The 13,390-nt window shown below is 37.6% G+C and overlaps 1 long non-coding RNA gene across 7 annotated transcripts in view; it reads left to right on the forward strand.

Moving 5' to 3' along the window:
* Positions 1-13,390, forward strand: part of LOC109028982 (uncharacterized) — a 102,299-nt gene that overhangs the window by 43,106 nt on the left and 45,803 nt on the right. The window lies entirely within an intron of this gene.

Raw genomic sequence — 13,390 nt, forward strand, 5'->3', positions numbered from 1 at the left:
TGTATAAATGAGGTCAATTAATTATTCTAAAAACCCATATATTTAAATAAAAGTAGCCATTATAACTATTGTAAGTATATGTAATGATACATTACACTTTGAATATATAAACCAGGTAGGTAGATTGAAAAATATAAACGTTCGTGACCACATTAGATTTTATATTACAGTACAATTAAAAGGCATTTATTAGCTATCAAACTATCTTTTTAAATGTCCAAATTTATAACATAATTAAAACTTTATAGAATGGCTCAAAACCCTATTTCTTTTATGACTGATTTATCTAATTCATAAAACTAATCTGTATTTAACATGAGAGACATACTGAAATCAAAATAATGGTGAGCCTCTTTCCCTGTGTGAAATTCCATAATTATTTTTCAGCGATTAATATAAAATACTTATTTATCAAAAATATTTGTCAATATGAACTGATAACCTCTTATCTTCCAGGCACTGTGCTAGGCTCAAAGATAGAGATGAATGAGATAAATTATCTGTCTTTTAGGACATCGTCAAGTTGGGATGAGAGGAAAAATCAATAAATTGCCAGACAAAGTAGAGAAAATTTAGTGTCAGAAAATCCCTATGCGGTAACTGGGAAATGTGTCACCTTAAAAAGATGACATTTAAGCTGATTGCTGAAGCATGCGGATTGAAGACATTAGGGTAATCTTTTTTTTTTTTTTTTTTTTTTTGGCGATGTAGTCTTGCTCTGTCACCCAGGGTGGAGTGCAATGGCGCAATCTCCGCTCACTGCAACCTCTGCCTCCTGTGTTCAAGCAATTCTCCTGCCTCAGCCTCCTGAGTAGCTGGGATTGCAGGCACGCACCACCACTCCCGGCTAATTTTTATATTTTTAGTAGAGACGGGGTTTAACTATGTTGGCCAGGCTGGTCTTGAACTCCTGACCTCATGATCCGCCTACCTCAGCCTCCCAAAGTGCTGGGATTACAGGCGTGAGCCACTGCGCCCGGCCAGAGGAATCATTCTAAGCAGAGAAAATAACACCTGCAAAAGTATGCCACAGTTATGTTGGGAATTTCAATATGATGGAGCTCTGAGTGTACATGTATGTGAGGAAAAGGAGGTAAACAAGGAGTTAGAAAGATGTGATGAGACCAGGTGGTGATGGACTTTGAATATAAAGCAAAGACGTCTGGATTTTTAATTCTGTAGGGAATAGCTGACCAAGGTATATGATTACATGTCAGCTTTTTAAACAGCTTTGTGATTTGAAATTCTGTGTTGTTATTGGTTTTTTTTGTTTTTTTGTTTTTTTTAAAAAAAAAGATGGCTAACTCTGCCAACCATAGACAAATATGCATACTGGCATGGGGAGAAAGAAGACAGGAATTGTTAGAAAGATTTCATTATTTTCCAGCCTCCAAAATAATGAGGTAATTTTAGGCATAGTAATAAGAATGAGGAAGACAGACTAGATTCAATAAACATTTTTGAGTTAGTATCTGCAGATGTTAGTGGCCAGTTGAGTGAGATGGAGCAGAGAGAGGGAGAAGTTAATGATGGCAGTGAATGTTCTGGTTGAAAATACCACAATGGATGGTAGTGCCATTATGACTTATACCGGAAGTAGGCCAATTTAATGGGGCTGGAGAGGGAGATAAATATTGTTTAAAATGCCTCTAAGAAATCCTGGTGGAGATCTCCAGAGGTTAGTAATATGAACATGGAACTCAAAAGGTTGTGAGTGTTTCTTATTTTGTATGTCTTGAGACAGATGAGTGTTGAATGGAGGAGGTAGTATTTGTGAGGCTGAAGAACCTCTTTTTTCTCAACATCTAACCTGGGAGAATGAATGAAAGCATGGAAGAACACTGCAGCTGGGCACTTGGCAAGCCAGCTCACATTAAAAGAAAGTATAGAATGGAAGAGTCTGTCAAAGTAGACAAAAGGAAGCGAGAGACACTCAGACCAGAGTAGCCCTATGGAAACGAACGCAAAAATGGTCTTGAGCAGAAGAAACTCAGTGGTATCAAATTTCACAAAGTGGCCAAGTAGCATAAAGACAGGGTGGAGTAGTATCAGACTTTTGTTGGAAAAAATGTTTATGATTACCTCAGAGAGAGTGAATTAGTGGGAATATAAGTTATAGTATAATGGATGAATTAATGAATACGACTTGAGGAAGTTCAGAGTCAGCAATGGTAAGAAGGGAAATAAAATGTTATCTATAAGAAGTAGTATGACCAAAGTCAGGCTTTCGAGAAAGTGAGAGAGTTGAGCACATTAGAAGGGAAAGATGTTTATAATGAAAGAAATGAAAAGAAGAGAAACACTAATGAAGCAACTCCTGGGGGAGGTGGAAGAGAGTGCAAGCCAGTGCTGTGGAGAGAAAAATGTATACCTCCCTCCTCCAAGATTAGAGGAAAGAAGCTAAGCATGATTGTCAACTGGTAAAATGAGATTTCCTCCTCCTGGGGTCCTTTATTCTTTCAGAAGGAGGAAGAAAGGTGGTCAGCTGAGAGTGGACAAAAGGAGAATTGTAGAGATTTGTAATAGCTGGTTTGAAGACTAGGACAGGAAGCTGAGAAGATGCAAGTGAAGGGATTTCTGAGAAGCAGTGAGATGCTAAGTTAAGACTGGAAACCATCCCCTTATATTGGCATCAGTCTGCCCAGGGTGTAACTTTGTTGTTGTTGTTGTGTTTTTTTTTGTTTTTGATTTCTTTTTTAGCATCATTGAGTAGCTTCAGAGCAGTAGAGGAAATCTATTGATAAATTTACCCAGAGTAGGAGATTAATTCAGGAGTTTAACAGAAGGACAGGAGGCCAAAATATAAATGTCTGAAAGTAGTAACATAGTGGGGTAGAAACTAGACAGTCAAGAATTACAACATTGCTTCTGCTTTTTACTACAATCGTGGAGGTTTAGGCAGAAAGGCTTAATTTATTCTGAGGCAGCTTTAAAAGAAGACAAATATTTAGACAGAAATCAGCTTCTCTTTTTACTAGATTCATCATTGCGTAAGACAGCATAAATGGAGGAAACCTAGACTCACTGGCTAATTTTCTTGAGTTTTTATAGTGAAATGAATTCTCAGAAAGTTCATCCTTTGACTAGGATTTTAACCAGGAGACCGTTGTTACTTTGTTTCAACAGCTGTGTTACCACTTTCCTTCTCCCTTGCATTCTAGTTAGTATGGAATAATAAAAGATTGACCTTTGGAAAGGGAGCATTATCAATTTATTTATAAAGATTTCACCATAGGCATACAGCTGATACTTGAGTTCCTCTGATCTGTTGATGTCTTAAGTCAAACCTATAATTTACTGTTATTGAAATTTGTTGAAGTCTGCCTTCAAGTATAAAAAGCTTTTTCATTAATTCGTTATATGGGATATGGCATAGTGGACTATATACTGAACTTGCAGGCCAGGTTCTGCCCTCAGCCACTTAAGTCCAAATAGATCACTTTATATTTTAGGGCCTCAGTGTAATTAGCATAAAAAGAACCTCTTTCCTCTGAGGTTGAGACAAAGAGCCTGCCTTGTAGGAGAAGTCACCTTATAATAAAATTCCCTTAGGTGGACAACTAAGTGAGTTCTACATTCTCTCCTTCTCTCTCTTTCCCCATCTCTCTCCCTCCCCTGACCCTTCTCCTCCCCTCTCATACTGAATAAAGTCAGAATATTCTGGAGACAAATACGAGTAAGATCAAACATCACCTCCTTATCTCTCACTCCAGTCCCCAGTACAGGAGCCCTGGATTGATGGAGGTGCCCCTCTGTTTTCCTGGTGCAAATGTAACTTGTTCAATTATACAGCCAGTCAACAAATATATATTGAATGTCTGTTGTGTGATAGGCATTTTTTTGGGTGATGGTGACATCAGGGAACCCAATTCTCTGTAATACTATTTTTATTTCACTGTGTTAAAATTTTATGCTCATTTTTATGACTTCCCCACTAGACTATAGCTACCTGGGGAAAAGAATTTTGCCTTATTTCCTCAAATCTCAATGGTCTAGCACAATGTTTGACACATAGAGGGTGGTCAATAAAAGACTGCTGGATAAGTTAATTATTAGCTAATAGATTAATATACATGTACACTCATTTATACTCTGAGATTTATGAGAGGAAGCATTTATGGAAGACATAGTAAGTATCTGCTATGTTTAATTCAAAGAAATACATTTAATTAACTTGATTTGTTCTGTGACCTTAGAAATGAAGCAAATGTAGGATTTTAGAGAAAGTTACAGTTAAATTTCTCTGAGAAGCGTTTTCTGAGGTGCCAACAATAGATAGAGGCATAGAAAAATCCTATTCATAAAAACCAGAGGGGCAGATTAAGCCCATAGAGAAAATAAGATCTTTGGTTTTCATTGTTAAATCTAATAAGTGATTTCCATGAGTCACTTATTTATTTTGTAATTGAGCAAGTAATAAAATGAATTGAGCATCCACAGCTTTGTTACAAATGAAGATGGACCATTATGTGCTCTTATTTAATATGAAAGTAAATTTTCATGATAGTTTAAAAAATTGGTACAGTGTGTGTTCATAATGCTGTTATTCAAAGAGGTGATTATCCAGTTCCTCACAGTAGAATCTTAGTTATTCTATTTGAAAGGAATGTTTTCACCAAATTGCCAAATTCTTCATTAGTCAAAGTTGCCATAATCTTTGATCATATAGGGAGTTACTTCTTGGTTACTTCCTGAAGCCCAGTAGGTGAAACAACATTTGTCTTGCATGTTCGCTCTATGTGACATCCACCAAAATAGTCAAAAATTTAAAACAATTCAATTAATCACCAGTCTATTTTGACCCATTCCCACCAATAAAGTCGATAGGCCGAATGTTATTTTCCAGTCACTTTTTTTTTTTTTAAGTTGAACTGAGTAGTTGATTTGTCATTGTGCAAACACAATGTATTCACATGGAGTCCATAATTGGGATCTTGTTTCTCCTCTCTGGAATATTTTTACTTTTTCTCACTTCATCAATTTCTGCAGCCACAGTTACGAAAATCCAAAATTTGACTTAAATTTCGAAGTTGAAATTTGTGTTACTATTTTTGTTTGAGACTGGAGCAGAGGAGGGAAATTACTTCAGGGAAAATGTTTAGTGGGCAATTATAATAAACTCTCTGGAAAACTGTACTTCTTTTTTTTTTTGAGTTGGCGTCTCGCTCTGTCGCCCAGGCTGGAGTGCACTGGCACAATCTCTGCTCACTGCAACCTCCATCTCCCGGGTTCAAGTGATTCTCTTGCCTCAGCCTCCCAAGTAGCTGGGACTACAGGCACGTGCCACTACATGCTGCTGATTTTTATATTTTTAGTAGACATGGGGTTTCACCATGTTGGCCAGGTTGGTCTTGAACTCCTGACCACAAGTGATCCACCTGCCTTGGCCTCCCAAAGTGCATGAGCCACTGTGGCTTGTACTTCTCTTTCTTAGAGCAAATACAAATTACCCTAGAGGGTTTCTCTTTCGAAATTTCTTGCTATTTTTTCCTTTCGTATTCTCTTTCAATTTTCTAAAAAGAACTGCATGAGGTAGTGAAAGGAATATAGGATTTGAATTCTGAAGTATCTGATTTTGAATCCTGGCCCTGGAATTTACTTTTGGTGCGACCCACAGCAAGTTATTAATCTTACTATGCCTCAGTTGCCTCATGTAGGAAATAAGTACTATTTTGAAGAGTAAATGAAATAACTAATTACAGCAGCATTAAAAATGGAATGATTGACCTACAGAGAGATGTTTACTTTGTAGTTGAAACTATGGGGTATGACAATGACAAAATGACTGAGTCCATTAAGTCTCATAGGCTAACTAGGGCCATTACTTTATAGCCCCTTTTATACATACACCTTCATGTGTATACCTGTTGGTATAGTTTTAGCTATTGGAAACAATCTAAATCAACAAGACAGTATTCAACAGTTATGTGTCCGGAATTGGTGGGTTCTTAGTCTCACTTCAAGAATGAAGCCGCGGACCTTCACAGTGAGTGTTACAGTTCTTAAAGGTGGCGTGTCCAGAGTTTGTTTCTTCTGATGTTCGGATGTGTTCGGAGTTTCTTCCTTCTGGCGGGTTCGTGGTCTCGCTGGCTCAGGAGTGAAGCTGCAGATTTTCGCAGCGAGTGTTACAGCTCTTAAGGCGGCGAGTCTGGAGCTCCTCCCGGTGGGTTCGTGGTCCCGCTGGCTTCAGGAGTGAAGCTGCAGACCTTTGCGGTATTACAGCTCATAAAGGCAGTGTGGACCCAAAGAGTGAGCAACAGCAAGATTTATTGCAAAGAGAGAAAGAACAAAGCTTCCACAGCGTGTAAGGGAACCCGAGCCTGTTAACGCTGCTGGCTCGGGCAGCCTGCTTTTATTCTCTTATCTGGCCCCACCCACATCCTGCTGATTGGTAGAGCCAAGTGGTCTGTTCTGACAGGGCACTGATTGGTGCGTTTACAATCCCTGAGCTAGACACAAAGGTTCTTCACGTCCCCATCAGATTAGCTAGATACAGAGTGTTGATTGGTGCATTCACAAACCCTGAGCTAGACACAGGGTGCTGATTGGTGTGTTTACAAACCTTGAGCTAGATACAGAGTGCCGATTGCTGTATTTACAATCCCTGAGCTAGACATAAAGGTTCTCCACGTCCCCACCAGACTCAGGAGCCCAGCTGGCTTCACCCAGTGGATCCCGCACAGGGGCTGCAGGTGGAGCTGCCTGCCAATCCCGCGCTGTGCGCCTGCACTCGTCAGCCCTTGGGTGGTTGATGGGACTGGGTGCCGTGGAGCAGGGGCCGGCGCCTCGGGGAGGCTCCGGGCTGCACAGGAGCCCACGGAGGCGAGGGGGAGGCTCAGGCATGGCAGGCTGCAGGTCAGGAGCCCTGCCCAGCGGGAAGGCAGCTAAGGCCAGGCGAGACAGCAGCTGCTAGCCCAGGTGCTAAGCCCCTCACTGCTTGGGCCGGTGGTGCCGGCCGGCCGGCGGCTCCAAGTGCGGGGTCCGCGGAGCCCACGCCCACCCGGAACTTGCTCTGGCCCTCAAGCACTGCGCGCAGCCCCGGTTCCCACCTGCGCCTCTCCCTCCACACCTCCCTGCAAGCTGAGGGGGCCGGCTCCGGCCTTGGCCAGCCCAGAAAGGGGCTCCCACAGTGCAGTGGCAGGCTGAAGGGCTCCTCAAGTGCCGCCAAAGTGGGAGCCCAGGCAGAGGAGGTGCCGAGAGTGAGCGAGGGCTGTGAGGACTGCCAGCACGCTGTCACCTCTTAGTTACAAAGCCCTATATGGTTTTTGTATTTTAAAAATCAGTTTCATGAATAGAGAATGGAAGGGCTCTGGCTTGTCAAAAATACAAATAAGCAAAGATCCAGCAGCTTTAATGGACTGATTTATTCCTACACTCATTTCTAAATATTTATTGAGTAGAGTGCCTACTATGTGCTCGATGTTGAAGATGGAGAGGGAGAGTCAACAAAACAGACCAGAGCTTCTGCCTTCATAGAGCTTCTATTCTAGTGTTAACCTGTAAATTTAACCCTAAACAAATCTGATGAAGCTGTTGTGAAAGAGAAAGAGGGAATTAGTTCTTATATTACGTATATAGACGCAGTTTCCAACTACAGTAAATTAGAACTGCAATGAGTTTTATTTTTATTTTAAACACACCCATATTCTTTTTTTTTTTTTTTTTTTTTTTTTTTTTTTTTTTTTTTTTTTTTTTGAGACGGAGTCTTGCTTTGTCGCCCAGGCTGGAGTGCAGTGGCACGATCTCGGCTCACTGCAAGCTCCACCTCCCGGGTTCACGCCATTCTCCTGCCTCAGCCTCCCGAGTAGCTGGGACTACAGGCGCCCACTACCACGCCCGGCTAATTTTTTGTATTTTTAGTAGAGACGGGGTTTCACCGTGTTAGCCAGGATGGTCTCGATCTCCTGACCTCGTGATCCGCCCGCCTCGGCCTCCCAAAGTGCTGGGATTACAGGCGTGAGCCACCGCGCCCGGCCTAAACACACCCATATTCTTATGTTTATTTTTGGTGATGCAAATCAAAAGGGGTATGGATAAATTGGAGTGTCTTGGGAAGATAACGCCATGAATTTTTCTGAAGACCATGTGCTATGGTAAATGGTGTGCTATGGGAAATGGGTGAAGGAACTATGTAGGTATGTCCAGAAAAGAAAAGGGTCAGGAGAAATGATAGCTGACCTCAAGCAGTGAAGAGCCGACTCAAAGGAAAGGCAACAGATGGAGTTTACATTGTTCTACTGTAGGACTGGAAGCAAACAGTGGCAGTTTTTTGTGAGGTAGATGTTAGCTCAAGACAGAACTTTCCAATTATAAGGGTTATTCTTAAATAAGAGGTTGTCAAGGAGCAAGAGGTCACCAGCTTTCTCTTTGCAGAAGGTAACTCAGCAGAAACTGGAAGTACAGGGGCAAGAGTCAAGTCTTGGTAAGAGACTGGCAAAGTGTGCTTTGGATTCTATGACTCTGAAACACCATTCTTGCTCTGTAGTTAATTACTGCAATAATTCATAGCCCAGGAAAGCTCAGAGGCAACAAATTTCCAGATGACAACATCCTTATGGGTTTCTGACCTTTAAGGTTTCCTAGAATTTTGCAACTCTATAATTATCTCTGTACCTGGAAAATTCTATAGGAAATGACAATGAAGCTTTTCTTACTTGTCAACCATGTTCAAGAAATGTTTTCTGAGCATATGGATTTCACTTTTGTTTTCCAAAATAGTGACTGGAGATTTGCCTGTTTAAATCCCCCCAATTTTTGGCCAGGATTGAAAATGACAGGTTAATTCTAATGCCCAAATATTAATTTCTATGCCATATCTATATCTATATATTTCATTGGCCAATCTTCTGTAAATTTTCTGGATTTCGATTAGTTCATTCTGAACTGTTGACAAGCTAAATTTAGCTAACAATTCATTGCATTAAATGCCTGTTCATTCTTGGAAAGTATATTGATTTTTTTTTTTTCTTAGCAAAGTGACAAATACCATTTTCATGACAATAATAGAGATTAATTACATTTTATGGAACACAGAGTAAGAGCTGATCTTAGTGAGACAACCTTGGGACTTATAAAAGTGAAAAAATCATTTGAATTAATAATGAAGTTAATGAATTCATCTGTTGCTGATGAAATAGAAGTATTTAGAGAAAAATGAAAAGTTCTGCTGCTACACAAACACTGTCAAGAATTAAGACCAATTTCAGTACTTTGGAGGTGCTGGTTTTGTGAAACCTTTTTTTGTGTGTGTGAAACCTTTTAAAAAGTTAATACTCACTGTTTTCAAAGCTAAAGCTATGCTATTGATCTCTGGCTTACCTAAGCATACTGCGTGATAGTAATTATATTGAAAGACATTTTTCAATTAAGTTAGGAAAAGAGTAAATCATGATCAATGAAAACTAAATTTGAACTATTAAGAAGCCTATGGGGAGCAGTTTATGTTTCTGATATGATTTATGCTCTAAAATTTCACTAGTTTCCTTTTCACTCTTAACTTTTCATAGTTAGGCCTAAACTAAACCAAATATTCATGTGCTTTATTATTCTTCCTTGCTTCTCAGTATCACTTTCCTTATAACCTAAAAGGCGTTATTAAAAATCAAAAAACAAAAAATCTGCACATCTATTATAGTCTGAATGTATGTTTTTAGAGAATAGAAATAAGAAAAAAGGGAGGTATTTAAGATGTTGAAGTAAGTTGTGGCAGACCCGGAAGACAATGCATGGCTAAAGTACAGAATTACTTTCTCTGAAAAATCTTTAAAACAAGGAAACCAGTTCATGTCTGTTCAGGGACCTTGCCAGTTTCTTCATCTTTCATCCCCATCACCTTAGCATTGTACCAAACATAGTATTAAACACATAGTAGGAGATCAATAATAATTAAGTGAATAAACATGTTTTCCCAATAGGGAAAATAAATAAAAATCATCATAGCAATCAATGTTTGTTGAGCTACTAATTTGTGCCATAGAACTTTTGTATTTTATCTCTAATATTTGTAATTTTTACATTGTTATAGGGTGATAAGTCCCAGGGGTGGGGTAAGAATAAAAAAATGAGCATTGATGAAGCTGAATAATATTTAAATAGCTTCTGAAAATATATGTTTATGTATTTGGCATGGTTATGAAGAAAAATGACCATGCCTGAGGATTTGAGAAACACCAGAGAACTTACTGTGGATATTTTTAATCTATGATTGTGCTATTGTTTTAAAATATTTTCCAATTGTTTCACATGTATATACTTTGTCTCTTCTATAAACTCTTTGTTGGTAATTTTTTCTTTTTGGTCTTTCCTAGATGCTCTCCGTATCATCTAACTACAACTTTGTATTCAAAGAGTTTCTAAAAATCATAGGTCATTCCTATGATGAATCTCCAGTTTTTAGAGATGCATGATACAGAAACTATGTCAACAGTAGTTGACTATTTCTTTTTATCATATATCTTGAGAAATCCTTTATATTATTTTTTCCTTTTATTGGAAATGTAATTTTACATTATGGAAAGAATAGTTTTGCTCAAGAACCTAATGCTTGCTCATATCGTAAACCATGGCTCAGTTTGTAAACCATGGCTTTGAAAGTAACATAAATAAAACAACAGGTGTAGGGTGTGCTAATTGCCATCACATTTTGTAAAACCCTGCAGTACATAACTTATTCATCATTTCCTATCTGAATAGGTTTGGCAAAACTGTTCATTTCCCTGTAACATACACAGCCAGCAAGGGATACGTGTATATCAGTGGTGCTATTAAATATTTGAAAACTTGATTCAATGTATATTGAATATACCTTTATAATTTATAAAATTAAAATTTACTTTTTTCTTCGTATTTCTTACAATTAGGAGTGAAGGTAGATTACAACAAATTGCTGAAAAATTCACAGGTAAACCCTAAAAATACATAAATCTTCCTAATTATATAGAGAAATTCATGATGAAGTTATGTTCTTTCTATGGTGTTTAAAAGTTCAAAGAACTTTTCTGACTCAAAAGATTTATGTTAGTTTTGTGTTAATTGTTTTAGAAATTGCTATATAGGCTATAGAAAAAAATCCATCTTTATATTACGTAAAATTAGTAATTTAAAGGGCATCTATTGGGCATCATTTTGAAAATGAATTGCTGTAAAATTACTTCCTGCATATTACAAGCTACAATATTGTATGGGAAGTAAATACCTAACATTTACAATATTCTAGGGGAAGTAAATACCTAATAGTATTATTATGAGTTGTATAGTCTTATGAAAGGTATCTAATGAATGATCAAGTATCATAATTACATAATTTAGCCTATAAGTTCTAGTATTATGTGTATGTATTTATTTCAGACTCTACTCTTTAAAAATTAGATATTATAAAGTCTCCTCTTATCAGATGGAAAGATAGATGAATAAAAATGGAAAGCTTTTTGTAACATAAAAGTCAATACATACATCATTCACTTTTCTGAATGGTTTTTAAAGACTGTAATTTCACTTAATTTTGAGAATTAATCAAACAGAAAGGAAGCCAGCTTCTCCTTCACACCATCTTCAAGTGGCACTATTTTCTCAAGTTATTTAAAATCTTGGGCAAGCATTTAATATATTTTTCAAATATTATATAAGTTAAAATTTTAAGTGTATTAAGTTATAGAAGAGTTTAACTCATTGTTAAAAAATCTGAGTGATACAGACATGTAAATCAAAAGGGGAAAGCCCTATCTTCACTTCTTTTTCCATTCTCCAGATCTGCCAGTTAAGGTTTTTCTTTAAAGAAAGAAAAACATATATATATACACACAGAAATACTGCTTTTTTCATTAAAAACTGGATTATTCTATATGTATTTTTCTATAATTTGCTTGTTCAAATCAATCATCTTGAGCATTATCCCACAATAACAGGTTTTTCAGAATTTGAGATCATAACTGCATAGTTTTCCATACTACACATGCACTTTGATGTAACTATGCCTTTGCTGATGTTCTTGTAAATTGTCTCACACTTTTTTTCTGTAAATTAATAATTATATGAACATCTGTGTGTGTGTCTCTGTGTGATCCTTCTATTTATCATCATGGGCTTCTGTAGTTACTTTTCTAAGCTAGACTATAGTCACTTTTTTATTGTTAAGGAATATGTGCATTAAAATTTTTCTTACGTATTACCAGTGGTCCCTTGAAATGGTGTATCAATTTCAACTCCCATAAATAAGTATCAATTGTCCTCTTCACAGGACCTTCACCAGCACTGAATATTACTTAGTCTCTTAATTTTTGACAAATATTTCAGTATTTATGGATGATTTATTAATTTTTCTAATAATTATCCAAACTTATTTTTATTTCTCTGAATGGTTAGAATTGAGTAAGACCTTCTGAAAATGGGTACTTGAAGTAGAGTTATCAGAGATAAAGTAGAGCACTTTTTAAAAGTTTTTTTTAAATAGAAATGTTTTATTGAAATTAGTTCAACTTAAGTCATTCTTAAAAAATAAATTGGAATACTGATACATAGAAAAATCTGATGAGATTTGGGATTAAGGACTTCTGTTTTTAAGAGAACTGAAACTATTGATATTTATTTGGAGCAAAGATGAATATTATTACCATACACATTGGTTAAAATTAAAAAATTCTGATTTGAACTTCTTGTCCACAGTTTCTTCCTGCTCTCTCAACCCTCCCTTCTTAAAGTCCTTTAACTATATCCTTTAGTTCACTTCTCCCAAAATGCTTTAAAGGTTTCTCACTGCCTCATAGAGATTAACAATAATATCATAATTTGTGACCTTGTTCAAAAATGCAATTTCCAGGTCTCATCTCTGAAGATTCTAATTCTCAGTGTCTGGAATGGGTCTGATAACCTGAGTTTTCAATAAGAATGTTAGGCGATTCTCAAGACTATCTTGAGACAGACTGAATCACACATTCCCTCTCAAGTTCTCTCAGACTGGATTCTAGGTTATTCTGTCTCTGTTCTTTCCTCCTGGAAAACCAATTCCCTCCTCTCTACTTCTGTCTTTACCTTATCAAGTCCTAAGTCAAATCCAACCTTTTGCATTTTTTAGAAAAAAGGTCTCGTTCTGTTTGTTGTCCAGGCTGGAGTGCAGTGGTGCAATCGTGGCTCACTGCATTCTCAAACTCTGGGCTCAAGGATCCTCCTGCCTCAGCTTCCTGAGTAGCTGAGACTACAGGCACCTGCCACCATGTCCAGCTAATTAAAAAAAAATGTTTTTATAGAGATGAGGTCTCACTATATTGCCCAGGCTGGTCTTGAGCTTCTGGCCTCAAGCTATTGTCCTGCCTTGGCCTCCCAAAGTGTCAGGATTACAGGCACGAACCACTGCACCCAACCAAATCTCACCTCTTCAATGAAGAATTCTATATCT

Source organism: Gorilla gorilla, chromosome 10, assembly GCF_029281585.2.
Source record: "Gorilla gorilla gorilla isolate KB3781 chromosome 10, NHGRI_mGorGor1-v2.1_pri, whole genome shotgun sequence".
Classification (NCBI taxonomy): Eukaryota; Metazoa; Chordata; class Mammalia; order Primates; family Hominidae; genus Gorilla; species Gorilla gorilla.